The 27,257-nt window shown below is 42.9% G+C and overlaps 1 protein-coding gene across 8 annotated transcripts in view; it reads right to left on the bottom strand.

The window, feature by feature from the left end:
• lpp (LIM domain containing preferred translocation partner in lipoma) overlaps positions 1-27,257 on the bottom strand; it is a 371,701-nt gene that overhangs the window by 158,290 nt on the left and 186,154 nt on the right. Inside the window, exon 1 of one of the 8 annotated variants that reach the window (XM_048542853.2) lies at positions 5,065-5,105. The exons of the other annotated variants lie outside the window; for them this stretch is intronic. The gene's annotated coding sequence lies outside the window, so the exon portion shown is untranslated. Of the gene's footprint in view, positions 1-5,064; positions 5,106-27,257 lie in introns of those variants that run through there. 8 annotated transcript variants of the gene reach the window in all.

The raw sequence follows: 27,257 nt of genomic DNA, 5'->3' as shown, positions 1-27,257 counted from the left end.
TCGATAAATACCACTGCATCCCCCTCCAGACCTCCTGCGCATAGGCACACTCCAGAAGGAGGTGATCGACAGTCTCGTCCCCCCCGCAGCCACCTCCAGGGCAGCGTGCGGTGGTGCAGAGATTCCGGGCATGCATAAAGGATCTCACTGGCAGAGCCCCTCTCACCGCCAGCCAAGCAACGTCCTTGTGCTTGTTTGAAAGTTCTGGCGATGAGGCATTCTGCCAAATGACTTTGGCAGTCTGCGTGGGGAACCACACGACAGGATCCACCCTCTCCTTTTCCCGAAGGGTCCCGAGGATACTACGTGCTGACCACTGCCTGACGGCCTTGTGGTCAAAGGTGTTTCTTTTCAAAAATTTCTCCACGAAGGACAGGTGGTACGGAACGGTCCAACTACTCGGAGCGTTCCGCGGCAACGAGGCCAGGCCCATCCTTCGCAACACCGGGGACAGGTAGAACCTCAGTAAGTAGTGACACTTGGTGTTTGCGTACTGAGGATCTATGCACAGCTTGATGCAGCCGCACACAAAGGTAGCCGTCAGGGCGAGGGTGGCGTTCGGTACGCCCTTTCCCCCATTTTCCAGGTCTTTGTACATGGTGTCCCTGAGGACCCGGTCCATCCTCGACCCCCAAATGAAGTGGAAGATGGCCCGGGTGACTGCAGCGGTGCAGGTCCAGGGAATAGGCCAGGCCTGCGCCACATACAACAGTACCGAAAGCCCCTCGCACCTGACAACCAGGTTCTTACCCGTGATGGAGAGGGACCAGAGCGTCCACCTGCCCAGCTTCTGCTTCAATTTGGTGATACGCTCCTCCCAAGTCTTAGTGCACGCCCCAGCTCCACCAAACCAAACACCCAGCACCTTCAGGTAGTGTGTCCTGACGGTGAAGGGGACGAAGGAGCAGTCGTCCCAGTTCCCGAAGAACATGCCCTTGCTCTTACCCCTATTGACTTTGGCACCCGAGGCCAGTTCAAACTGGCCGCAGATGTCCAATAGTCTACTCACCGACCAACGATCAGTGCAGAAGATGGCGACATCGTCCATGCACAGGGAGGTCTTGACCTGAAGGCCTCCGCTGCCTGGGATAGTCACGCCCTTCAGGCTCACGTCCTTCCTGATGGATGCGGCGAAGGGCTCCACACAGCACACGAACAAGGCAGGAGAGAGCGGGCAGCCCTGCCTGACTCCAGATCTAACAGGAAAACTGTCTGATTCCCACCCGTTGATCGAGACTGCGCTAACGATGTTGGCGTAGAGCAGCCGGATCCAATTGCAGATGCCCTCCCCGAACCCCAATTTGGAGAGGACATCCCTCATGTAAGCATGCGAGACCCTGTCGAAGGCCTTCTCCTGGTCCAGGCTGACGAGGCAGGTGTCCACCCGCCTGTCCTGCACGTAGGCGATCGTATCCCTGATGAGCGCGAGGCTCTCAGCGATCTTCCTACCCGGCACAGCACAGGTTTGGTCAGGGTGAATCACTGACTCCAGGACAGACCTGACCCGGTTGGCTATGACCTTGGCCAGGATTTTGTAGTCCACGTTCAATAGTGAAATGGGACGCCAATTCTTAATATCTTCCCTCTCCCCCTTCCTCTTGTAAATGAGGGTGATGATGCCCTTCCTCATGGACTTGCACATTTCCCCTGCCCGAAGCGCACTATCGTACACCTCCAGCAGGTCCTGGACGACCAGGCCCCACAGAGCGGAATACAGCTCGACCGGTAAGCCGTCGCTTCCGGGAGTCCTATTCCTCTCCAAGGACTTGAGGGCTCTGGTCAGCTCGTCCAGGGATATCGGCCGGTCCAGCCACTCCCTCGTGCCGTCGTCTAAGACCTCCGTGATACACGACAGGAACGACTCGGAGGCCGTGCTGTCCGTGGGCTTCGTGTCGTACAGTCCGGCATAGAAGGATCTGCTGATCCTCAAAATGTCGGGCCGAGACGACGTCACCGAGCCATCATCCTCCTTCAGCCGGCTAAGCACAGAGCTCTCTTTGTGCACCTTCTGAAAGAAGAAACGCGAGCACGTCTCGTCCTGCTCCACGGAGCGGACCCTGGACCGGAAGATTATCCAGGAGGCCTCCGCGGCGAAGAGCGAGGCTTGCTGGCCCCTCACCTCGCGGAGGTCCTCCGTGACATCGACCCCCATCAACTGCAGAAGGAGCAGGTTCTGCACCCTTTTCTGGAGTCGCGACAGCTTTCCCCGCCTCTCTCTTGCCTTCTGAACACCCTTGAGGACAAAGAACCTCTTGATGTTCTCCTTCACCGTCTCCCACCAGTTGCCTGGAGACTCAAAGAGGGGTTTCACGGTTCTCCAACCGGCGTACTCCCTCTTAAGCTCCTCGACATTCCCTGGGGTCAACAGAGTCGTGTTGAGATTCCACGTCCCCTTGCCGGCCGGCTGGTCGTCCTGTAAGTGACAGTCGGCCAGCAGGAGGCAGTGGTCAGAGAAGAACACCGGCTCGATGCTGGTGGACCTGACCGAGAACGCCCGTGACACAAACAGGAAGTCTATCCTTGAGCGGATAGACCCATCTGGCCGCGACCAGGTGTACCTCTGCTGCGCTCCGTCTGCAGGGGTGCTGAAGACGTCGAGCAGCTTGGCGTCCTTCACCGTGCCCATCAGGAATCTGGAAGTGACGTCCAGTTGACTCCCCCCACCCACTGTCCCCACGCCGGATCTTCCATCTGCATCAATGATGCAGTTGAAGTCTCTGCCTAGGATGACCGGCCTGGACGTAGCCAGCAGGGGTGGAAGCCGCTGCAGGACGTCCAACCGCTCACTCCGTACCGCTGGGACATACACGTTGATCAGCCTCAGGGGAGCGTTCCTTTAGGTGATGTCAGCCACTAGGAGGCGCCCCCCCCACCACCTCCTGAACTTGAGAGATGGTGAAGTTGCGCCCCCGCAGCAGAATAGCCAGGCCTGAGGAGCGACAGTCATTACCCCCCGACCAGATCGAAGGCCCACAGGTCCAGGCGCCGGACCATTTCCCGTACCTGCCGAGGTGCGGTATCCCGCACCCCTGCAGAAACAGGAGGTCCGCCTTGACGGTGGTCAGGTAGGCCAACGTGGACACACATCTTGCGGTTGACTTGACGCTGCGCACATTAATGCTCGCAACCCGTACCCCCATTGTGGGCAGTGACCGCAGTACCCTCCCCAAGTCCAAGGTCCAGCCCCTCCATCTGTCCCTTCATACCCATTGCCCGGGCTAACTGGTGGACGCTCTCCGGGCTAAGGAAACCGTCCGTGCTGCCTTCCGGGTGGCATCCCCCCCGTCAGGCGTGCGGAGGCAGGAGGGTCCGGCTCCGGGTCAGGCTGGGGATGCGCTGTTTCCTCCTTCCCGCCTGGAAGTTCCGGGGGGCCCTCCAGTGCTCCAGCGGCACTTGTCTGGGTGTCGGAGGGAGCCTCAGGACGCCTCCCGTCACCTGGAAGCGGGCTGCAGCCTTCCTTCTCCCTCGAGATCTTTAACTTCTGCTTCGGGTGGGCCCTCTCCGAATCCCCCTCGTCAGAGGAGCTCTTATAGCCCCCCTGTAGCTGCCTCTTCCCGCCTGATGGTTGCGGTTCCTGGGCCCATCGACGCACCTTCCTCCTCGCTTTCCGGACTGTTGTCCACTCCCCTGCGTCGCCTGTCGCCACCTCCATCGACTCCGGGTTGTCGGGGGGGGATCGGAGCCTTCGGGGCTGGGCCCTCCTGCACGGCCTGGCCCTCCTGCACATTAGTGGGGTCCTTGCTGGGCCCTGGTGCCTTCCTCTCCTCTGGGGTGGCTGGCCCCGCATTGTCCCTGCTATGTTGATGTTCATCAACATAGCCACAAAACGACATGACCCACTATCACTCGTATCCTTACACACAGATGAGGAAGGACACGACTTTGATTGGGACAATACATCCATCCCAGGACAAGCCAAACAGAGAAATGCACGAGGATTCCGAGAAGCATGGCATTCCAACTGGAACTCCATCAACAAACACATTGATTTGGAGCCAATCTACCACCCCCTGAGAAAAAGAACCGGAAATGACATCACCAACACAGGAAATGACATCACCAACCCAAGGAAACCTAACCCGATAAATAGAAAGCGGGACATAACACCAGCGCTTCGTCGGAGGCTCACTGATGATGTTACCTAGAATGGTGACGAAACGTCTGAAAACTAACCTTCCAGCTCAGCGAGCAAACTCACATCCAGAAGGTCAGAAGTCACAGAGCACCATGTTATAGTCCATAGATAGTAGGAACTGCAGATGCTGGAGAATCTGAGATAACAAGGTGTAGAGCTGGACGAACACAGCAGGCCAAGCAGCATCAGAGGAGCAGGAAGGCTGACGTTTCGGGCCTAGACCCTTCTTCATAGAATGAAGAAGGGTCTAGGCCCAAAATGTCAGCTTTCCTGCTCCTCTGGTGCTGCTTGGCCTGCTATGTCCGTCCAGCTCTCCACCTTGTTATCTAACCATGTTACAGACCAACAGGTTTATTTGAAATTGTAAGCTTTAAGAGCGCTGCTCCTTCATTAGATGAAGTGACTTCACCAGACAAAGGTGCAACCCTCTGAAAGCTTGTGAGCTCAAATAAATCTGTCAGACTATAACCTGGTGTTGTGAGATTTCTGGCCTTGTCCTGCACTAGAAATGTGTAGCAAACTGCAATGCAGCCAATCCATGGGCTGTCAGCAGGCAGTCTTTCCTGAGGTCAAAGACTCTTGGTGTCGCTCTGTCTCAATTTAGCAACCTAACTGATTCAAAAAGCAACCCTTCTTTCACAGACAAAAATGTTAACCACTTGACCTTTCAAAGTTGTAGAACTCTTCTGGTGTTTTAGCTGTATAGCAATATATGACTTCCATTAAACAAAAAAAAAACAAAGAACTGTACTTGTCAGAAATTAGAAACAAAAAAAAATTGAAGAAGGGTAACTGGACCCAAAATGGTAATTCTGCTTTCTCTCCACAGATGCTGGTAGACCTGCTGAGCTTTTCCAGCAATTTCTGTTTTTACTTCTAACTTCCATTTCAGTACATAGACTAAAAAGGAAATACACGAGATCCCTTACACAGCTCTCAGTTCCATGTGCTCTGATGTCTTTATAACATGGTTTGTCATGCACTGTCAGTAGTAATCCCTTGAATAAAAACATAACAACATTTTACTCCTTGGAATCTGTATCCCAAACCAAGGGAGACTCAACACTGTCTGAATATAAAGGAAGGAAGGCTTGGGACTATGAAAGTGAGAGGGGAGGGGACGCAGTAACCCAGTACCTTTGGTGCAAAAAATGATCTTGTGTGCTTGCCAGCACATTACAGAAACTACCTGTGTTACACAGACTGGATTCTTTTCTTATTTTGTATGGGCTGTGATTCAATATGGTGCAAAAATAAAACACTCAACATATCCAGCATTAAAATATCTCCCAGCATATGTTTTCTATTAGGATTCAATCTTAAGAACCCAAAAATAGGAAGCAAAGTTTCTGGAGCTGCAGTCACCTGTTCGTTCAGAGAGGCTGGCAGACTTGTGGTCAGAGTTAGAGTGTCAAAACTACTGCAACACAGAAAGAGCCCATTCAGACTACCGACTCCATGCTGGCTGTATGTGGTGTAATCCAGTCAGTTCAACTCACCCACTCTATCACCCATTCATTTTCCTTTCCAATTCATTGATCAACACCACTTCAGGCAGCCTCATCAGCAGTGAATTCCACTGTGTGTGAAAAGTTTCATAAGAACTAGGAGTAGAAGTAGACAATTCAGCCCCTTGAACACACACTGCCATTTACTACAATCATGGCTGATCTCATCTGAGCCTCAAGTCCACTTTCTTGCCCACTCTCCATAACCCTTTAACCCATTACTAATTAAAAGATCTGTCTTTCTCCTTCTTAAATTTATTCAATTTTCCAGCATTTTCACAGTGGATTCCACTGATTCTTTCACCCATCGAGAGAAGTAATTTCTCCTCATCTCTGTTTTAAATCTGTGACCTTTAACATAAAACTATGGCAGCTCATTCTAGACTGTCTCATGAGTCACAACATCCACGAGTGGAAACATCCATTCTAAGTCTACTTTGTCAATTCTCTCGTGCATCTTATGCACCTCAATTAGAATTCATCTCAGTCTTCTCAACTCTCGTGAATATAGGCCTAAACTACTCAATCTCTCCTTGTAAAACAAGCCTTTCATCTCTGGAATTAACGAATCTCTGAATTGCCTCCAATAACATGACATTCTTCCTCAGAGAAAAGAATCAAAACTGTACACAGCACTCCAGACGTGTCTTACCAATGCCACACTTCCCTACTTTTAACTATTCCTTTAGCAACAAGTGCCAAAATTCCATGTTGCCTCCTTATCGCCTGCTGTACCTTTATGTTAACTTGCTCCGGCTCATGCACAATCCTGCTGCACGAAAGAATTTTGAAGTTTTTTTCAACTTATACGAAAAGTTGCTTTTTGATTCTTCTGACCAGAATGATAACCTCATGCTTATCCACAATAAACTCCATCTCTCAAATTTTGGCCCATTCACTGAAACTATCCATTCCATTTGAAAATATCTTATCGCTTCATTGCAACCTACTTTCCGACCTATTTTCGTGTCATGCTCCTCCTCACAATCATCCTGCATTTCTAATCAAAACCTTAAATTTGTGCCCTCTCATCCTTTTATCACCAGCAATGGGAACTGCTTTTCTTTGTATAGTTTATCAAAATGTGTCACGATCTCATACACCTCGATCAAACATACCCTCAGCTTCCTTTGCTCCAAGGAGAACAACTCCAGTAATGCCAGTACATATACTGATCTAACATTGTCGCTAAACATTCCTATAATTATTCTGGTAAATCTCCTCTGCACCTTCTCAAGAACCATAAGACCAAAAGGAACAAGAAAAGGCCATTTGACCCATTGAGCCTGCTCTGCCATTCAATAGGATTGTGGCTGATCTGAAATTCCTTACGTCCACTTTCCTGTCTTTTCCCTATAACTCCTAACGCCTAACAGATCAAGAATCTATATATCTCAGTCCTAAATATACACAAGTACTCTGGCCCTATATCTCTCTTTGGCAAGGTCTTTCTCAAATATCTGATCCTATGAAGAAATTGCTCCTCAAATCAGGCTTAAATTGGCATCCCTTTGTTGTGAGACTATGCCTCTCTGGTTCTAGACTCACCCATGATGGGAAACATTTGCTCAGTATTTACCCTGTCAAGCCGCTTAAGAATCCTACATGTTTCAATAAGATCACCCCTCATTCGTTTAAACTCCAGTGCATACAGTCCCGAATTGATTAGTTTCGCTCATAGTATGATTGCTCCATATCAGAGATCATCCTAGTGAACTGCCCCCAATGAAATATCTTTCCTTAAATGAGTAGACCAAAATTGCTCTCAGTATTCTAGATGTGGTCTCACTAGTACCTTGTACAGTTGTAGTAAAACTTCCCTACCCTTATACTCCAATCTCCTTGAAATAAATGCCAACACTACTTTAGTCTTCCTGACTATCCATTCCAACTGGGTGTTAGTTTTCTGTGTTTTGTCTACAAGTACCTGTAAGTTTCTTTGTGATGCATCTTTCTGCAGTTTTTCTCCATTTAAATAATTCTCTGTTCATACATTCTCCTTTGCAAAATGAACAACTGAACATTTTTCCACATTATTCCCCATTTGTCAACTTTTTGCCCAAGGACAACAATACCCATGTCTTGGAAGAATTGTGAACTGTGAGGAGGCGAGTAAGGAACTCTATACGTACAGTGATATGTTGGCGCAGTGGGCAGATAGGTGTCAGGGAAGCATGAGGTGATGCACTTTGGTCAGAAGAGCTCTGAAAGACAATATAAAATAAAGGGCACAATTCTAAAAGGGGTGCAAGAGCTGAGGGGTCTGGGTATATATGTGCACTGTGATGCTATTATAGCTTCTTGCTGCTAGAATTGCATGTGAGACTATCTATTTTACTGAATTTGCCTTTGTCAAGGGCATACTTATGAGATGTTACTATTTTGGAACAGTTTATGGGTAGTTTATCATTGTTAAGATTTCAACAGAGTTATAACTAAGCCAATTCCTTTCTTTTATTTTATTTTGTCTGTATTTTAACTATAGTGTATGAATAAAGTGTGTTTTGCTTCAAGCCTGATAATCAAATTGCATCCAGAATACAATGCTTGGCACTTGCCTTTAAAATAAGAAAAAGTTAGGGTCTAGGCTATTCCCTTGATATATTTTGAGGGTATCTGGTCGGGACCACAACAGCACAGATCATTGAAAGTGGGCAGAGCATAAATAAATCATAATGTCCTCAGCTTTATTAATTGGGACACAGAGTACAAGTACAAGGAGGTGATGCTGAACTTGTGCAAGACACTTGTTAGATATCAGATGGAGTATTGTGTACACTTGTGGCTGCTATGTTATAATAGAGATACTAATGCATTGACAGAGTGCAGAGTGACTTACTAAAATGATTGCAGGTAGGAGAAACTTCAGTTATAAAGATAGATTGAAGAAGTTGGGGCTGTTCTCCTTGGACAGAAGAAGACTCAGAGGAGTTCTGATTGAAGTTTTTCAAATAATGAGCAGGCTGGTCAGAGCAGATACGGTGAAGCTGTTTCTGCTTGTAAAAGAAAAAAGAAGAGGGCATAGGTCTAAAGTGATGTGCAAATGAAGCAAGGGTGAAGACAGAAAAAGTTTCTTTCACAAGGTGGGTTCTTAGAGTATATAACGCACTGCCTGGAAATGTGGTGGAGGCAAGATCATTTGAGGAATTCAAGAGGATAATGAATGGTTATTTGGATAGTATTGGTGTGTAAGGATATAAGGAAAAGGCAGGAGATTGGCACTAGATAATAGAGCTGGTACAGGCAGAATGGGCCAAATGGCTTTCTCGCATAGTGATCATTCTATGATTCATTGTACTCTTTCCCATTCCATCTCCATTCAGATATTAATCTGCCTTCCTGTTTTTGCTACCGAAGTGGGTAACCTCCACATTGCCCTTCTTACGCCTTGCTTTTGGCCAATTATTCAAATGTCATTGGATGAGTTTTGAATGTTATGCTGCATTCCTCAATCCCAGTCATTTACACACATATATCAACATAAGCAGTGGTTCCAGCACAGAATCCTGAACTTACACAGCATCTCAACACATCTTGCACAATCCTCACAACACACTCCATATACTTTGAAGGACTTTGGAGCTGAGATATGGTCATTATGTAAGTACTTGGTGCAAGAACACTGCATAGTTAGGTGAATGGCCAGAAAATGTATTTTTGCTGGTTGAAAAGGGAATACTGACTAGGACACTGGGAGAACACCATGTTCCTTAGCAATTAGTGTTGTGGTCCTACTAAAACCACCAAATAGGATATCAGCCCTGACAATGTTATGTCATTAACTGTTCCAGGCTTCTACACCAGGATTAATCCATTCCCCATTCCTCGCACCATCTGCCTGCCCCAGTCTGCTGCCAGCTCAAAGCTCAAAAACAAGGCCAAAGGCAATCATTGTCATCCAACTAACTACAACCAGGCAGAAAACACATGCTGTGAATAAGGAATGTGAGTAAGCAACATAACATCGCTGAGACTGTGAAATTCCTTTGGAAAAGCTGAATCGCTAATTGTTCAGAAAGAGTTGACAGTGAGGAATAAAGAGTATATTGACTGATTGGGACGTGACCAGTGCTGTTTCCTCGCTAATCTTTCAGTTTTTCATCGGATCATGCTTGGCTAATTTAGCTATAGCAAGTGTCACATCTAAGTTTTCAGATCAGTTTAGTGTCTCTTGACCTATCCTACTGAATTATTTCAAATTATTTTATTTTTCCAAGTTAATAATGTAATGGAAAGACAGTTTGGTCAAATGTTCAACATCTCTGTGTCTGCACTTTTATTTTTAATGGTTGAACATTTGAAAGGGATTTTCTGTATGCTTAAATATTAATTAAATACTCAACACAAACCCTCCCAAGCAGGTGCAGGGAAGAAATCCCCTGTTCAGCATTAATATTATCAAGGAATTAGAAAGGGAGGCAGCTCTGAGAGTCCAGGCCTGTGAACCCAAAAACTCAGCCCCAGTTGTTTCAAATTTACTCATCGCTGGTTTGATCAGTTCGAGGTTTCTAGGCCGCAGCACGCAGTGACCCAGCAGCTTCAGTGGGCAAGATGTTGTTGCTTGGTCAAAGTCCTGGAACTCTGTTCCTATCAGCATCTTTGTGGGTCCACCTCCACGCCATGAACTGCAGGGGTCCAAGAAGGCGGCGTACCACCACGTTCTCCACGGCAATTAGGGATGTGCAGGAAATACTGCTCTTGCCAGCAAAACCCTTATCTCTCAGTTTAGTCATAAAAATAATTAGTGACATTAAGTTAAACCATGGCAGTGGAGATGCCCTTAGAAAAGTTGGGACTGTCCATTTAGTGACACACTCTGCTGTGTGTTTCACTGGGGTGTGATTCTATCTTGTGCGAGTTGGGTGAAACAATGGTTCTTTGTCGAACACCACTTCATAATATTCTAAACCTAATGTTGTGAACCATAATTGGTACAACATAGAAGGAGGATATTCATCCCATTGTTTGCAACATTTTAGCAGTGAGTAATTTCCAGTTAGTCCCATGTCTCTTGCTTTCTCCCATTGCACAATGATTTTCCAAAGCTCTCGAGAGATTGCAAACATTGAGGCATTGCTTATAAATGCCTCACTCACTTTTCCAATGCTGAATGTGGGACTTCAACCCATTTATTTCCAATATGATTAATGGCTTTTCCTTTCCCCCAGCCTCAAATTAATCTGCATCCTCTTGATAATATCGCTGAAGAAGGTGGGACTCAGTGTGATAGCAGGTTCACTAGGCTGATTCTAGAGATGAGGGGTTTGTCTTATGAAGAGAGATTGAGCTGTTCAGGTCTATGCTGTCTGGAGTTTGGAACAATAAGATGTGAGCTAACTGAGATATATAAAATGCTAAAGGGGATTGATGAGGTAGCCACAGAAAGGATGCGTCCTCATGTGGATCAATCAAGCATGCGAGGTCATAGTTTTAGGACAAGAGATAGCAAATTTAAATCACTGATGACGCGACATTAAGGAGGAAATAGCTGAGTGGTTGCGCAGAGTGAGCAACAAAGTCGAGTTGAGGCAAACATGAGATCAGCTTTATGGTATCAAATGGCAGAGCAGGCTCAAAGCGCTGAATTTCCTACTCTGACTTCTCTTATACTCTTATGGAAAGAAATGCCTGACTGTTTCCCTGACTATTGAATCTCCTATGATTACTTTATGGCTACACTGTGAGGTGTCTGTCCACCCAAGCATTCAGCTGTCGTGGATTTATTGTATTGCATACTCTCCACTGCCATTCAATGCTGAGAAAAAGGTTTTGCTACCACATTCCTAGAGGATTCCTGAATTCCATACTTCTTTCTAGCCTGCCAGATGGTCATCTGCATAGCCTCCTCCTGAATTGCCAGTAGCTGCAGAATGGCAACCTCATGCAAAACAATTTCCTGGAAATTCTCAGCCTCTTGAATCTAGCCATTCCTTTAGCTCAGAAATCACTGGGGTCACTAGCTGTTTGTGACAATCCAGGAACATTAAATTGCCTGGAGTCTCCACATAATTGTGGGCAATGGGTTTTAGCTGTGCCACTAATTTATCTAACAACGTCCCTTTGGGTCCCATTAATTATCAATTATTTATATACACATTATTTATATATTGACTGTAGTTTCTTGACTTAAATCAATTATCCTCTTTCCCACTTTGCACAGAATTCACACATTTATGAAAATTCCATTGCCTTCCTGTTTAGCAACTAGGCTCAGCACTCCTTACAAAAATTAGTCATCCTGCATCAGCTACTAAGTCTGGTCAAGTATGAGCTTCTCTGTTGAAATGTGCTCTAACACTTCTTTATTACATTTTCAGTTTATGGACTTTTTTTATTACGTCTTTGAGTTAGAATTTCGTGATCTTTTCCATCTCTGATATTAAATGAATTGATCTACAGTTCCCCGCACTTATTCTCTCTTCCCCTTTAAACACAGGAATAAAATTAGCTGTTTGCCAACCTTCTGGAAATATTCTCTTTCCTACTCTCATGTGTGTTAGTAAAGTGTCAATTTGTTTTAATGTGCATGGTTGCAAACTGTCTGGAGCAGGGAACTTATATCAATTTTTAAAGAATCTTCTTATCTCCTTTATTAAAGTAGTTCAATATCTTTTACAATCTCTTCTAATGTCATATCCACCAAGTTAGTCTCCCTGGTAAATACGGAGGAAAAATAATTATTTCATATTTTTATCATTTTGTTGTGGTTTTATCACGATTGGTAGAAGCCCAATCTGAATCCTAATGTTTCTTTTGATAGTTAATGTGAATTCCCAAAGCATGTCCACATGGTACAAGTCAGAATGCTATGGATTACTGCTCAGCTGCCTGTGGCAGCTCCAAAAACACCACAAAGCAGCTCACCGCATCCGCCACTTCAACATCCCCTCTCACACCATTGTGCATGGTGGCAGTAAAGAGCACCATCTGCAAGATGTATTGCAGAAATGCAACAAAGCTCCTTCAACAGCATTGCTGATGCATTGCAATGTGTGTCAAGGCTACTTCAAATCCTCAGGCCTACAATGTTACCAATTCCGACTTGGAGCTAGATTGCTGTTCCTTCACTGTCGCAGGGTCAAATTCCTGGAACAGCCTTCCTAAACGCATTGTGGTATGTCCAAATGTGTTTGATAAGGTGCCACATCAAAGGTTATTGCAGAAAATAAAAGTTCATGGTGCAGACAGTAACATATTAGCATAGATGATTGTCTGGCTTGCAGAAAATGAAGTGTGTATAAATGGGGTTATAACTCACTCAAAGATAGTAAGGACTGCTGACGCTGGCATCAGAGATAACACAGTGTGGAGCTAGAGGAACACAGCAGACCAGGCAGCATCAGAGAAGCAGGAAAGTTGACGTTTCGGGTCAGGACCATTTTTCCGAAGAAGGGTCTTGACATGAAACATCAGCTTTCCTGCTCCTCTGATGCTGCCTGGCCTGCTGTATTTCTCCAGCTCCACACTGTGTTGTCTGTGTATAAATGGGTCTTTGATTGGTAGATGTGATAAGTACAGTCTGCATGTGTCTGTGCAGGAGATTCAACATTTTACAATTTAGATTAATAACTGAGAAGAGGGAGTGAAGCTAAATATGCAGATGACTTCAACGCAGGTAGCAAAGAATGTTATGAAAAACAGATAAGGAGATTACGGACAGAAATAGATAAATTGAACGAATGGGCAAATCTGGTAGATGGGAGCAGAATGGCAAAATGGCAGGAAGAGTGATAAAACAGATTATTACTTAAATGGAGAATGACTGAAAAATCTGAGGTGCAAGATGATTCGGGTGTTCTGGCACATGAGACACAAAAAGGTGGTATGTAAGTGCAGCATGTAATCAAGAAGGCTAATGGAATGTCATTCTCTATTAGAAGAGGAACTGAATGTCAAAGTAAGGATGTAAGGCTTCAGTTAAACATGCATAAAGGTGAGAACACATCTTGTATATTACATGCAATTTTGGTCTTCTCATTTAGGGAATAATGTAAATGATTTGGGGACAGTTCAGAGGAGGTTTACTAGATTAATATCTCAAATGAGTGGGTTGACTAATTAGGAAAGGTTGGACTGGCTGGTTTGTTTCCACTGGACTTTGGAAGAGTGAGGGGTGACTTGATTGAAGTGTATGAAGCCTGACAAGGTAGACATGGAGAGGATGTTTCCTCTTGTGGTTGTACCTGGAACTAAAGGGCACTAGTTTAAAAACAGGAATAGAGAAACAGGAATAGGCCATCCAGACCACCAAGTCAGCCCTGCGATTGAGTACAATGATGGTTGATAGTACAGTTCAATGACTTTTAGCCACAACTTCATCATAACTCTGTATGCCAATGGTGATCAAAAGGCTGCGGTTATACAAGGATCTGGTCAGACAGCATTTGGCATATTGTGAGCAGTTTTGGGCTCCTTATCTAAAGAAGGATGTGCTGGCATTGGAGGGGGTGAGAGGAGGTTTATAGGAATGATCATGGGGATGAAGGGCTTGTTGTATGAGGAGCAGCTGAAGATTCTGGGTCTGTATGCGAAGGAGTTTAGAAGAATGAGGGGGGATCTGATTGAAACTTACAGAATACTGAGAGGCCTGGATAGAATGGACATGGAGATGTTTCCACAAGTAGGAGAGACCAGGACCGGAGGGCACAATCTCACAGTGAAGGGACAACACTTTAGAATTGAGATGAGGACAAATTTCAAATGGTGGTTAATTTGTGGAACCCACTGCCACAGAAGACTGTGGAGGCCAAGTCATTTGGTGTATATAAGGCAAAGATAGATAGGTTTTTGATAAGGGGATCAAGGGTTGCAAGGGGAAGGTAGGAGAATGGGGTTGAGAAACATATCAACCATGATTGTATAGTGAAGCAGACTTGATGGCTTGAATGACCTAATTCTGCTCTGATATCTTACGGTTTTATCAATCAATCTCCATCTTAAATGTACCCAAAAACTGAGCTTCTACAGCCCTCAGTGGGAGACAGATCCAGAGGCTAATAACTCTCTATGGAAAATAATTTCTCCTCATCTCAGATCTAAGTTGAATCCCCTTATTTTTAAATTGTGCTCCCCTGCAGTTAAAGACTCCCAAAGCAATGGGAGCCACATACCCTGTTCATCCCATTAAATTTTCTAAGTTTCCACCAAATCACCTCTCATTCCTCAAAACTCTATGGAATACAGGCTGAGTTTGACATACTTCTCTTCGTAGAACAGTCCTGCCACCCTGAGCACAAGTTATGTTGAACCTCTGTTGCAATCCCTCAACGGTAATAATATCTTTTCCGAGATAAGGAGATTAAACTGTGCATAGGACACCAGATGCAGTCTAACTAAGCTCTTACAAAATTTGAAGCAAGCCTACACTACTCTTGTACTCAAACCTTCTTCCACCAAAGGCTAAGATTTTATTAACCTTTCTAATAGTTGCTGCACTAGTATGTTAGACTTTGGTGATTTATTGACAAGAACACACTAGTCCTTTTACATATTTACACATTCTAATTTCTTCCTATTTGAGAAATATGCCACACATTGCTTTCTGCTACCACAGTGGATGATCTCACATTCTTCCACATTAATTTCCATTTATCATGTCTTTGCCCACTCACAAACACTGTCCAAATCCTTCTCAAGCTTTACATCTTCCTCAAAACATGCATTCCCACTTACCTCCACATGGTCCACTAATTTGGAAATGTTACATTTGGTCTACACCTCTAATTAATTGATATATTGTGAACAGCTGGGGCCCAGTTACTGACTGCTACTGAACCTCACTCATCACAGTTTGTTAATATGAGAATGACCCATTTATTCCTCCTTTCCGTTTTCAGTCTGTGAGCCAATTATTAATCCATAACAAGCTTTACCTCCTGTCCCACGTGCTTTAATTTTTCAAACAAACCTCTAAATTTTCAAACTAATGTTTGACCGACTAACTGGTCTTTGACCCTCTCACTGGTCTCTGCGCTCTCAGAAAAGAACCTTCAGGCCATGCTTAGTGACTTCGTGGAAATATACCGAAGAATTGGTCTCAGCTTCAACTTCAAGAAGACTCAAATGCTTTACCAACCCATCCTTGTCAAGTATTGGTCCAACCTTCCATAAAGGTCAATAGAGAAATCCTCCCAAATATAGAACATTTCCCTTACCTGGGAAGTCAGCTCTAAGCTAAAGCTGATATCAGTACAGAGATTCAACACAGCTTCCAATCTGTGAGCACCGCTTTCGACACCTAAGGTTGAGACACCTTGACAACTGTGACATCTAATACCAAAATCCTCTTGTCAAAGGGCATTATCTTTCCCACTCTTCTACATGCTTCTGAAGCTTGGCCTATATCTATACATCTCTGTTTTTATTTATTCATGGAATGCAGGCAATCCTGGCTAGCCAGCATTTATTGCCCGTCCCTAGTTACTCTTGAGAAGATGGTGCTGAGCTGCTGTGTGGAAGGGATGCATTCTACGTGCTGTAAGTTGATCCACAATGCCACTAGGGAGGGAATTCCAGGATTTTGACCCAGCAACAATGAAGGAATGGCAATATATTTCCATATCAAGATAGTGAGTGGCTTGGAGGGGTACTTGCAGGTAGTGGTGATCCTAAATATTTGCTGCTTTTGTCCTTCGAAATGGACACGGTTGTGGATTTGGAAGCTGTAAGGGATCTTTGGCAAATTTCTCCAGTGCATCTTGTAGGTTGTATAGACTGCTGCCACTGAGCATTGGTGGTGGGTTTTTGTAGATTTTGTGCCAATTAAGTAGACTACTTGAGAAGTACCATAACTCTGTTTGAGATGGATTGTTTACATCAGCTGGGAAGACAGACACACTATCGTCAACATCCTTGAAGCAAACAATAGCACAAGCATCGAGGCCGTGACCATCAAAAACCAACTTTGCTAGGCCAGACATGTGCTTTGGATGCCTGAGTTCCGATTACCAAAGCAAATCTTCTTCGCCCAGCTCAAGGAAGGCACGTGAACAATGGAAGGACAAAGGAAGCATTTTAAAGACACTCTGAAGGCTTCCTCAAGAAATGCAACATAAATGTTAATGAGTGGGAGACTCTTGTCCAGACTTGAGGAGCCTCCTGAACGAGGAATACAGTGTTTTATCTTTTATTAATAGAGGGATCAAGTTCTGGAACCATGAGGTTATCCTGCAGCTGTACAAAACTCTGGTGCAGCCGCACTTGGAGTATTGCGTACAGTTCTGGTCATCGCATTATAAGAAGGATGTGGAAGTTTTGGAAAGGGTGCAGAGGAGATTTACTAGGATGTTGCTTGGTATGGAGGGAAGGTCTTACGAGGAAAGGCTGAGGGACTTGAGGCTGTTTTTATTAGAGAGAAGGTTGAAAGGTGACTTAATTGAGACATATAAAATAATCAGAGGGTTAGATAGGGTGGATCGGGAGAGCCTTTTTCCTAGGATGGTGGTGGCGAGCACGAGGGGACATAGCTTTAAATTGAGGGGTGAAAGATATAGGACAGATGTCAGAGGTAGTTTCTTTACTCTGAGAGTAGTAAGGGAATGGAACGCTTTGCCTGCAACGGTAGTAGATTTGCAAACTTTGAGTACATTTAAGTCATCATTGGACAAGCATATGGATGTACATGGAATAGTGTAGGTTAGATGCGTTTCAGATTGGTATGACAGGTCGGTACAACATCGAAGGCTGAAGGGCCTGTGCTGTGCTGTAATGTTCTATTTTCAATGAAAGAAAGCAATTCTTTGAGAACAGCTGTTAGCAGAAGGAAGTACAGAAAAGGACTCAGAGAAACAAATGCCAATGATCTTAAGGCAAATGAATAATTCTACCTCCAAGACATATCTTCCTAACTTATGGTCAGTGATGCAATTCTAGGATCATGTTCATCTGTCACACAAGGACCCACAGACCCATGACCAGTGACCAAATATCATAAAAACCAAAAGAATTGCAGATGCTATAAAACAGAACAAAAACAGAGGTTGCTGGAAAAGCTCAGCAAGTCTCGCAGCATCCGTGAAGAAAATCAGAGTTAATGTTTCGGGTCCGGTAACCCTTCCTCAAGTCTCCTGCATGGACAATCATACTGATTAATGAGTGACTGATGACAACAATGGTTTCTGATCGTGTTAGACCCTTTCACTGATGATTAACTCTCTCACTGGTGTTTAACTCTCTCACTGCGTCCACAATATTCTGCCTGCTATTTTCCTGCTTATATTCAGGATTAGTCTTGTTCCATCAGCATGTTTACTCTAAATGATGTACAGTCTAATTCAGCTTGCCTTTTTTTTCCAAAACATTTCCATTTTAGAAACCACAGTCAGACGCCAATCATTCAAATAGTTTTGCAACATTCCATTGCTTCTTTGCATGAGGACTGAATACAATCTTGATTAATTCTCTGCCTAATTAAACCCTTCAGCTCCCATTGGATGGACCTACACCCTTTGTTCACTTAGATGCCTTGAAACCATTTTCTATCCTGCAGGAACAACAAGTTCTCTCCAAACTATCTGAACAATGTGAGTGTCCATGGCATGGGATCATCAACTGTGATTTTTCTGCAAACCCATCAAACATCTCATTCTGCAAGAGGCCAGAACTGGATGTACTATTCCATGTTTGGCCTGAATAAAGTATTGGACAATGTTAAACACTGCATCCTTTAAAACATAATGGCCTTTTAAGCATTAATGCCAAACAATACCCGAGACCAGGATTTCACAATGGCCCACTGCCCCATCACTCCTTTTCCAGTTCTACTTTGAGTTCTTACAAACTTCATTGCAGCCATAAGCTTGATGCTGGGACAAGAAAGAACATGAGGCCAAAAAAATCCCTATTAAATAAAACTGAATGAGCAGGCCACTCATGCTCAAACTGTGCTTGCAAGTTTCAGAAAAGTATATCCCCCATTAGATGTGATTCTGCAAATCAAAACCATTTATTAAATCATCAGAACTGTGGTAAGAGTTGCCCAAATCTAATTTCAGATCATCAGCTGGGCCTGTATTGTGGAGTATATGTGTGAGCTAGAAGCTAGTTACATAAATATTCAGAACCGTATTTCAAGTAAACCAAAATAACTTGTACATACATTGTACTGTTTTTCCAAACAAGTAATGGTTCTTGGAGGCAGCTCGAGCCCCAGCAGTGGGAGTCTGGTCTCTTGCTGATGGAGTGTGACAATTTCAGTTGTGAGATATCTCAGAATAGACGCTAATCTGGGACGCCAATCTGATATTGAAAACAAAACCTCAAGAGGTCCCAAAGCACTTCAGAGCAAATGAAGTGAATTTCAAGTTCAATCTCTACTGTAATGCAAGTAACAAGACAACTAAGTTGTTCATAATAATATCCCACAACTCTCAACAAGTATTGCTGAAAAAATAAGCTTGTCTGTCAAGCTTTTCACGTTACATTCACCTGGGCTTTTTGAAGTGAACAATAGCATCATAATAATTGATAAGGAAAATGCACTGGTTAGATGATGACTGACAGATAACTGCTATGGTATGTTTAAATTTAAATTTAAACAAGGCAGGTGACTCTGGTTCATCAGAATATTGCAAGGAATGAACCCCAATGATTAACTTCTAATTATTTTGTTCAACTGCTAAAGATGCTGTATATGTCATTTCTTTGCAAAGAACAGGGCCCTGTCTGTTCATATATATAGGTTTCCGAATATGAAGTGTCATTCACATCTATTGTTAGCCATGGTGTTGAGTTTGGCAAGCACAGGCTGGTTGGATACCAGTAGCCTACCTGTTGTAAACAGCCTAAAAGACATGCTGTTTGATATAAATTTACCAGACTTTGGGACGTACGGTCTACATAACTGGCATCGCACTGGCACTCAAATTTATATATCACATTGTTCATTTGTATCTTAGGGCAGAACATCTTTTTGGCTTGACAGCAGCATTCTGTTAGCAGAAATCACCATTCATGTGGCTACTTCAAAGCAGCAGTGTGAAATGACCGTAGAAGTCCGGGGCTTGTCAATAGTTAGAAATGACAGCAGGCCTCTAGGATGAGCACTTTGTCTACTGGGACAAGATGGCGGAGAAGGATCTTGCAATGTTCTCTGTTATTATCAGCTAGACACTCCTTAGTAGATGCCACTGTCAGACGTTTTGGATTGACTGCAGCTGGGCCAACATACAGTGATAAATGAAAGTGATACTTGGCACTTAATCAGATGCCAGTATTATTCCAAAATTATGTCCTTCCTACCACACAACTCAGAAACATCGTCTAAGTGCATGTCAGTGCAATATCAGCCACATAGGACGCATGTCGCAGAAACTAATTGATTGAATCAAACAACATGGTTTTTCCAGCTGCTCATAATGGCAGTATATAGATTACATTGAAACACTCACACTTGGAAAATCTGGAACAAATTATCTCCTGTTATATGTGACTCCTTGATTAGGCAACACTTGCTGAAAAATCATGAGTGCATTAATAGCTATAATCAGTGCCATTGTGATCAATATCATCAGCATCATCATCTAGCCACAGTTCCATAGCACCAAAGGAACCTCTCTCCAATAGAAAATAACAATTTTGCTTCTTGTATCTTAAGAGGCATAGTCCCTCCAGCGAGGAACAAAGCAAGGCAGGACCTGCATGACTGACAATAGCCTGTTTGGGGACTGAAGCCGTATCATTAGCTTCGAGCTAACTAATCCTCACTAATAAATACATTAAAAACAATTTAAGGCAATAAATTCAACATGTAAGGTGACTCATTTACACTTACTCAAAGTGACAAACTTTTGTTCACAAAAGCAACATGTTCAAGCCTTGCACTTTTTATGAATTATCCTTTAACTTGGGAAGTGTTTACTTCCCCACTGCTTACTCCATGGAAACAATTTAGCTGATCAGAGTCATTTTACCAAACAACCAGTACTCTCTTTTGCAATAATATAAATTAAGATATTTGAAATTTGTACTTGGTCTGATGACTGCAACAACGAAAACTTTGCCAACATGCCTCACTTTTCAGTAATAGCCAAGCACTGCACCCCCAAGCAATTGGAAAGAATTTTCTTTTGCATACAACATTGATAGGTCATGGTAACTGAGTGCTGTTTTATCAATGTTCGTGAAAGGAAATCGCCCTAAAATGTTAACTGTTTCTGCCTGCAACCTGCTGCATGATCAAATGAGTGTTTCCAGCGTGTTTCTGTTTTCATCTATAAAAACAGATTATCTAATCATGTCAGCTTGCCATTTGTGAGACATTGCAGTGTTTTTGACATTTCGAAAATGACTATACTTCAGGAATTCTTCATTGGCTGTAAGACACTTTGTCACATCCTAATATTGTGCAAAGCATTATTTAAATGCAGATCTATAATTCATAAATAATCAGTGATCTTTAAACGACATTATATAGTAATGATAGTGAAATAAAGAGAACAAGGACAGTGAGAGACAAAAATGAGTCAGAAATGAAAGAAGAACGACCGTGATTAGGACAAATGCCAAGTGCAGAGTTCAATACACATTTAGCTGAAACATGCTGCAGATATTTGAAAACCCCTAAAATTAAATTATACGTTGAAGCTAAATAAAGAACTTAGTAAACTACTAAAACTAAACTAAGCCCAGATCATCAAAAGTAATTATATGCAGGGACTATCAATTGAGCAGCATAGCTGAACAAATAGAAGTCATTGGACAATAATGGAGCTGTTAGAACAAAACAGCATCATGATAGAAAGATCACTTTTTATAAAACACTGCTCTTGGCAGATTCCATCGCAAATCTCTGCAGGATATTTTTCTAGCCAGCAAGGCAACTACAGTAGTTCACAGTTAGTTCCAGATGATGTAAAATGCTGAAGCTCTGCTGAAGAATTTCCATAAAACATCTGGCAGTCGTTAGAGCCTCGTGCCAGAGATTACATAAAATCACTGGGTTAAAGGGTTCATCACCAAACTAAAAGTAACCTTTCATACAGTGGCTAACAAAATAATGAAGGATAGCAGGAGACACTGTCTTTACTTAACAGGTAACAACCTGGTACTCCAAAGCACCAATCACCATCTCCACAGCAATAATACATAACCTGCATATCAACCTATAAGATCATTAAAAAATATGTAAGGAATAGGCCATTTGACTCATCAAACATACTTCATCATTCACTAAGACCATGGTTGATCTAATTGCGGTGTGAACTCAAATTTTCTTGCCTGTCAATTCCCACTCCCCACCCCGCCCATGACCCTTAACTCTGACATCAAAATCTGTTGAAGGCAGCCGTGAAAATATTAAATGACCCAGCCTTTGCTCTATGGGGAAGAGAATTATAAAGAATTCTAAACACTTTGGACAAAGAAATGTCATCTCATCTCCTTCTGATATGGACATCTTCATTTTATAAAGTGCGCCTGTTTGTACATAAAGGGAAACATTGTCTGACCACTAACCTTCTGAATTTCACTTACAATTTTATTTTCTGCCATAAGATCAAGCATCATTTCTCTAATTGCCAATGAAAACTGACCAACCTAACAGAATCATTTTTTACAAAATGACCCATTTAACCCAGGATTTAGCTCAGTGAATCTCTACTTCCAATGAAAATACATGTCTCTTTAAAATGAGACCAAACTGTACACAGTATCTAGTTGTAGTCTCACCAATACCCTCTGATGTTGTGACAAAAATTCGCCACTTTTATAAAATAAAAAGAACTAAAATAAAAGTAATCAATAAAGGGCTCAAGAAGAAGCGTGATATTGTATTCAAAATGTTAATTCTGTCCCTCTGCACCAGGGGCTGCCAGACTTGCCTGCTGAGTTTCTCCAGCATTCCCTATGTTTATTCCTCATTTTATACTCTATTCACTTTGCAATAAAGGCCAAATCTCCACTTGATCTCCTAATTATTTGCTGTACCTGTACCTTAACTTATTGAGATTCATGTGCAGGGATACACAGATCCCTGCATTCTGCGCTCTCTCTCCACTTAAATAATATTCAATTGTTCTATTTTCTTGACAAAATACATAATCTCTCAAATTTCACATCTTGTTCCATTTGACAAGCTTTTTCCAATGTACTTAATCCACCGATACCTCTTTTCAGACTTCCTGTCCTCCTCACAACTTACTTTCCTCCCTATCTTTGTATAGTTACAAATTTGGCAACAATACATTCATTCTCTTCATCAGTGTCATTAACACAGATCATAAATAGTTTAGGTCCCAGACTTAACCTGTTGACACTGTGCTAGTTACAGTTAGTCAAATAAGCCTTCCCCAGATATCCTGATGCTCTGTTTTCCTGCTGGTTTGCCATCGCCTATACATTCTAATATATCATTGCATGGTGGCCTACTCATGCTCCTAAGTCCTATGTACTATGATCACCTTCAAAATAATGGGCTGTCTTTTTTGTGCAGGAAGCTTTATATGTGGCAACAGTAGCTAGCACTGCTGCATCGTAGCACCAGGGATCTGGGTTCGATTCCAGCCTCAGGTGACTGTCTATGCAGAGTTTGCACACTCTCGCCATGTCTGCCTGGGTTTCCTTCCACAGTGCAAAGATGTGCAGGTCAGGTGAATTGGCCTACTGTATTGGTCATAGTGTGCAGGATAGGTGGATAAGCCATAGGAAATGCAGGGTTACAGGGATAGGGTAGGGAGTTGTGACTAGGTGGGACCTCTTCAGAGGATCTTGTAGGGCTGAAAGACCTGTTTCCACTCTGTAGGTGATATATGAACTGATCAAATTGCTTTTGGAAATCCAAATATGCCTCATTTATGGTTTCCCTTAATGCATTCTGCTTGTTAGATTCTCTAATAAATTTGAGAAACACTATTTACCTCTCACAAATCTGTGATTCTGTCATATTGTGTCTCTAAATATCCTGCTACTATCTACTCAATATGGATTCCAGTATTTTCCCAACAATAGATATCAGACTAAGTAGCCCTTTATGGATCTGTTTTCTGACTCCACTGTTACTCGGATACATTTGTGTATTTCCAAATTTTCCAATATCTAGGAAATTTTGAAACAAATGTACCACTGAATCAACAACTGACTCCTTTCTGACTTCAAGATATGGGCCATCAGTATTCCACTGATCCTGACTGTTTTAAATTCCACTTTTCCTTTTGTCCCTTGGCTTCTGACCCTGCTTGGGATGCTTTCTGTGTCCTTTACTGTGATGACTGATAAAACTTTCTTGTGCATGGTTTCTGCTATTTGTTTGTTTCTCATTATCACTTCCCCAATCTCACTCTCAAAGATCGCTTAAATTGGCAAATTTATAGCAGACGCTTTTACTGTTTACACCTTATATTTCTTGCCTAATTTTATTCATACTCCAATTTGTCTTATTTTGTTAGCAACTTTTTTCTGCTTTGTAAGATTTTCCATATCTTTCGGGCAACTACCAATCATTATCACTCTGTACTTTGTTTCTTTCTGTTTGATACCAAGCACAGCCTCCTCAGTTAAGCATGGATTGCACATTCTTCATTGAGCATCTTCCTTTCTCAATGGAATGCATCTTTTTAAAAATTAATTCCTAGGATAGGGGCATTGCTGGGCATGCATTTGTTGTCCATGATAACAAAGTGTAGAGCTGGATGAACATAGCAGGCCAAGCAGCATCTTAGGAGCATAAAAGCTGACATTTCGGGTCTGCCTAGTTGCCTGGAGAAGGTGGTGGTGAACTGTCTCCATAAAACACTGCAGTCTGTTTGATTTAGGTAGACTCACAATGCCATTAGGGATAGAATTCAAGAATTTTGACTCAGCAACAATGAAGCAATGGTGATATATTTCCAATAAAGGGAAACTTGCCAGGTACGTGCTGCCCTTTTCCTTCAAGACTGTTGTCGCTGTGGGTTTAGAAGGTGTTATCTAAAGAACCTTCTGAATTACTGCAATGCATCTTGTAGATGATATAGACTGCTACTACCGACAATGTATAATGGAAGAGTGAATACCTGTTGCCAAACAAGCGGACTGCTTTGTCCTGAATGGTATCAAGCTTCGAGTGTAGTTGGAGCCACACTCATCCAGGCAAGTGGGGGCTATTCCAGCACATTCCCGTTTCTTGCAGATCATAGAGGAGCTAGGAAGCAAATTACTTACTGCAGAATCTTAGCGTCTGATTTGCTTTTGCAACCACTGTAATTTGTTTTATTCATTAATGGGATGAGGGCGTCATTGGCTAGACAGCATTTATTGCCCATTCCTAATTGTCCAGAAGGCAGTTCAGAGTCAGCCACATTGCTATGGGTCTGGAGTCACATGCAGGCCAGACCAGGTAAGGATGGCAGTTTCCTTCCCTAAAGGATATTGGTGAACCAGATGGGTTTTCCGACCATCGTCAATGATTTCATAGTCATCATTTGATTCTTAACGCTGAATATTTTATTGAATTCAAATTCTACCATCTGCCATTGTGGGATTTGAACCAGGGTTCTCAGAACGTTATCTGGGTCTCTGCATTAACTGCCCAGCGATAATACCACTAGACTATCACCTCCCCCAAATACTCATAGATATTTTCTAATCAATCTGCTCAGAGATTTTGACACACTGCTGGAATAGATCAGACATAAACTACCACAGTGCCACAAATGCTCTTCCATCACACTACTTGTATGGCAATTTAGTTCTGTGTTGGTCAATGGTAGCCCTAAAAACATTGATAATGCGGGATTCTTTGTTGGGATTTATTAAATGCCACCTAAAACGTCTGCTATTGCTGCTCTGCCATTTTAAATTATTTAGTTTTAACCATCTTTTTTTTCGATTACATGTCTGTGAACCTTGTCTTCATATTTTTGTGGTTCCCTTTATTTAATTTTAAGACACCAGTTACAGACCCTCATTGCTTGCCCTAAAACTGAATTTGAAATTCTATTTTGTTTTGTTCATGTTTGTTGAACAATCCTTAAATGTGAGGTCATTAATTAATCCTATCTCATTACCCATTACCACGGTCTAGAATACCTTGTTCCATGGTTGGTTCAAGATGTATTGTTCTAACAAACATTTATTTGTTATTTTCACAGGATGAAGGTTACGAGCTCAGCCATCTTTTATGGCCCTTCCTGGATTTTTGTTGAGAAGGCGGTAGAGAGCAAATTTCTTGATGTCTGTGTTGTCAAAGTATTTCCACCATGCAGTTAGGAAAGGAGTGCTAAGGTTGTGACCCCATGGCAGATGTTGAAGGGCATTCAAAGATTGTGGAATACAAAAGTATTCAATAAATTATTATATAACGAGGAATCAGTATAGCAATACTTTCTGTATGTAGCCAAGGATCAGTGTAGAAAATAATGCACAAAAATTTTATTTATCTATGGGATGAGGATGTCGCTTACTAGGCAGCATTTATTGCCCATCCCTACTTGCCCAGAAGGCAGTTAAGAGTCAACCACATTGCTGTGGGCCTGGAGTCACATATAGGCCAGACCAGGTAAGGATGGCAGTTTCCTTCCTTAAAGGTCATTAGTGAACCAAATGGACTTTTCCAACAATCAACAATGGATTCGTGGTCATCATTAGACTCTTTATTCAGGATATTTATCAAATTCAAATTCCACCATCTGCCGTGGTGGGATTCAAACCCGGTCTCCAGAATGTTGTTTGGGTATCTGAATTAACAGTCCAGCGACAATACCACCAGGCTATCGCCTCCCCCTCAGTACTCAGAGGAAGTGTCTTTTTCTGAGCAAGGGTCACTGGACCTGAAACGTTAACTGTGTTTTTTCCTTCACAGATGCTGCCAGACCTGCTGAGCTTTTCCAGCAGCTTTGTTTTAGTTCCTGCAGATCCTTCGCTTTTAACAAAATAATGCAGTCATTGGCCAATACTAGACCTGCTATTCTAGTTAATTAACAAGATGTAGTGAAATGGGGCCGATGGGTGTCAAGATCAATTAATTTATGGCAGTGTGCAGTGATAGATTTTGTGTGGAAATGAATAATGAGAGTGCATTCTTAACGGAAAAACACTTAAGGTGGGAATTGAGCAGAATGTCCTAGGATTGAAATTTTGGATTAATACAGGATTATGGGCAGGTAGTGGGCAGTAGGATACCTTTGAGATTGATAATGGGCCAATGAAGAGGCAAACAATAGGGTAATGGGATGAGGCACTCGGAAAATGCTGGCTACGGAGTGCTTGATAGACACTTTAGTTAGGTCACGTTTAGAGTATTTTGTGCAGTTCTTGAATGTGTTTGGTGTCTGTGCATCTTGTCTTTAAGAGAGTTTGGTGTTAGGATTCAATGTGCTGTGGTATACAATGTTGCAACTCTTCTTGACAGTCTGCTCTGAGTTTGGTCATTCATATCCACAAAATTCCCGAACTTAAATTGGAACACAGCAGACCTGTAGCAGAATTGCGTAATGTTTAAACAGCACTCAGTGTTATGCTCTTTGAATTTGAACATTTCCGATACAGTAAAGCAAGCCATTAAATTTGCTTAGCAATTGGGATCAAGGGTCTACACAGGCTTAAAATGTAAGCGTTATCGACTTAAAAATCTCCAAAAAGCATGGACAATATTAGAAGAACAATTCAGAGTCAGATTAAATGACCATATCCATTGACTAGAA

Source organism: Stegostoma tigrinum, chromosome 14, assembly GCF_030684315.1.
Source record: "Stegostoma tigrinum isolate sSteTig4 chromosome 14, sSteTig4.hap1, whole genome shotgun sequence".
Lineage (NCBI taxonomy): Eukaryota > Metazoa > Chordata > Chondrichthyes > Orectolobiformes > Stegostomatidae > Stegostoma > Stegostoma tigrinum.
Note: the sequence above shows the minus strand (reverse complement) of the source record. Positions and strands in the feature narration are given on the sequence as shown.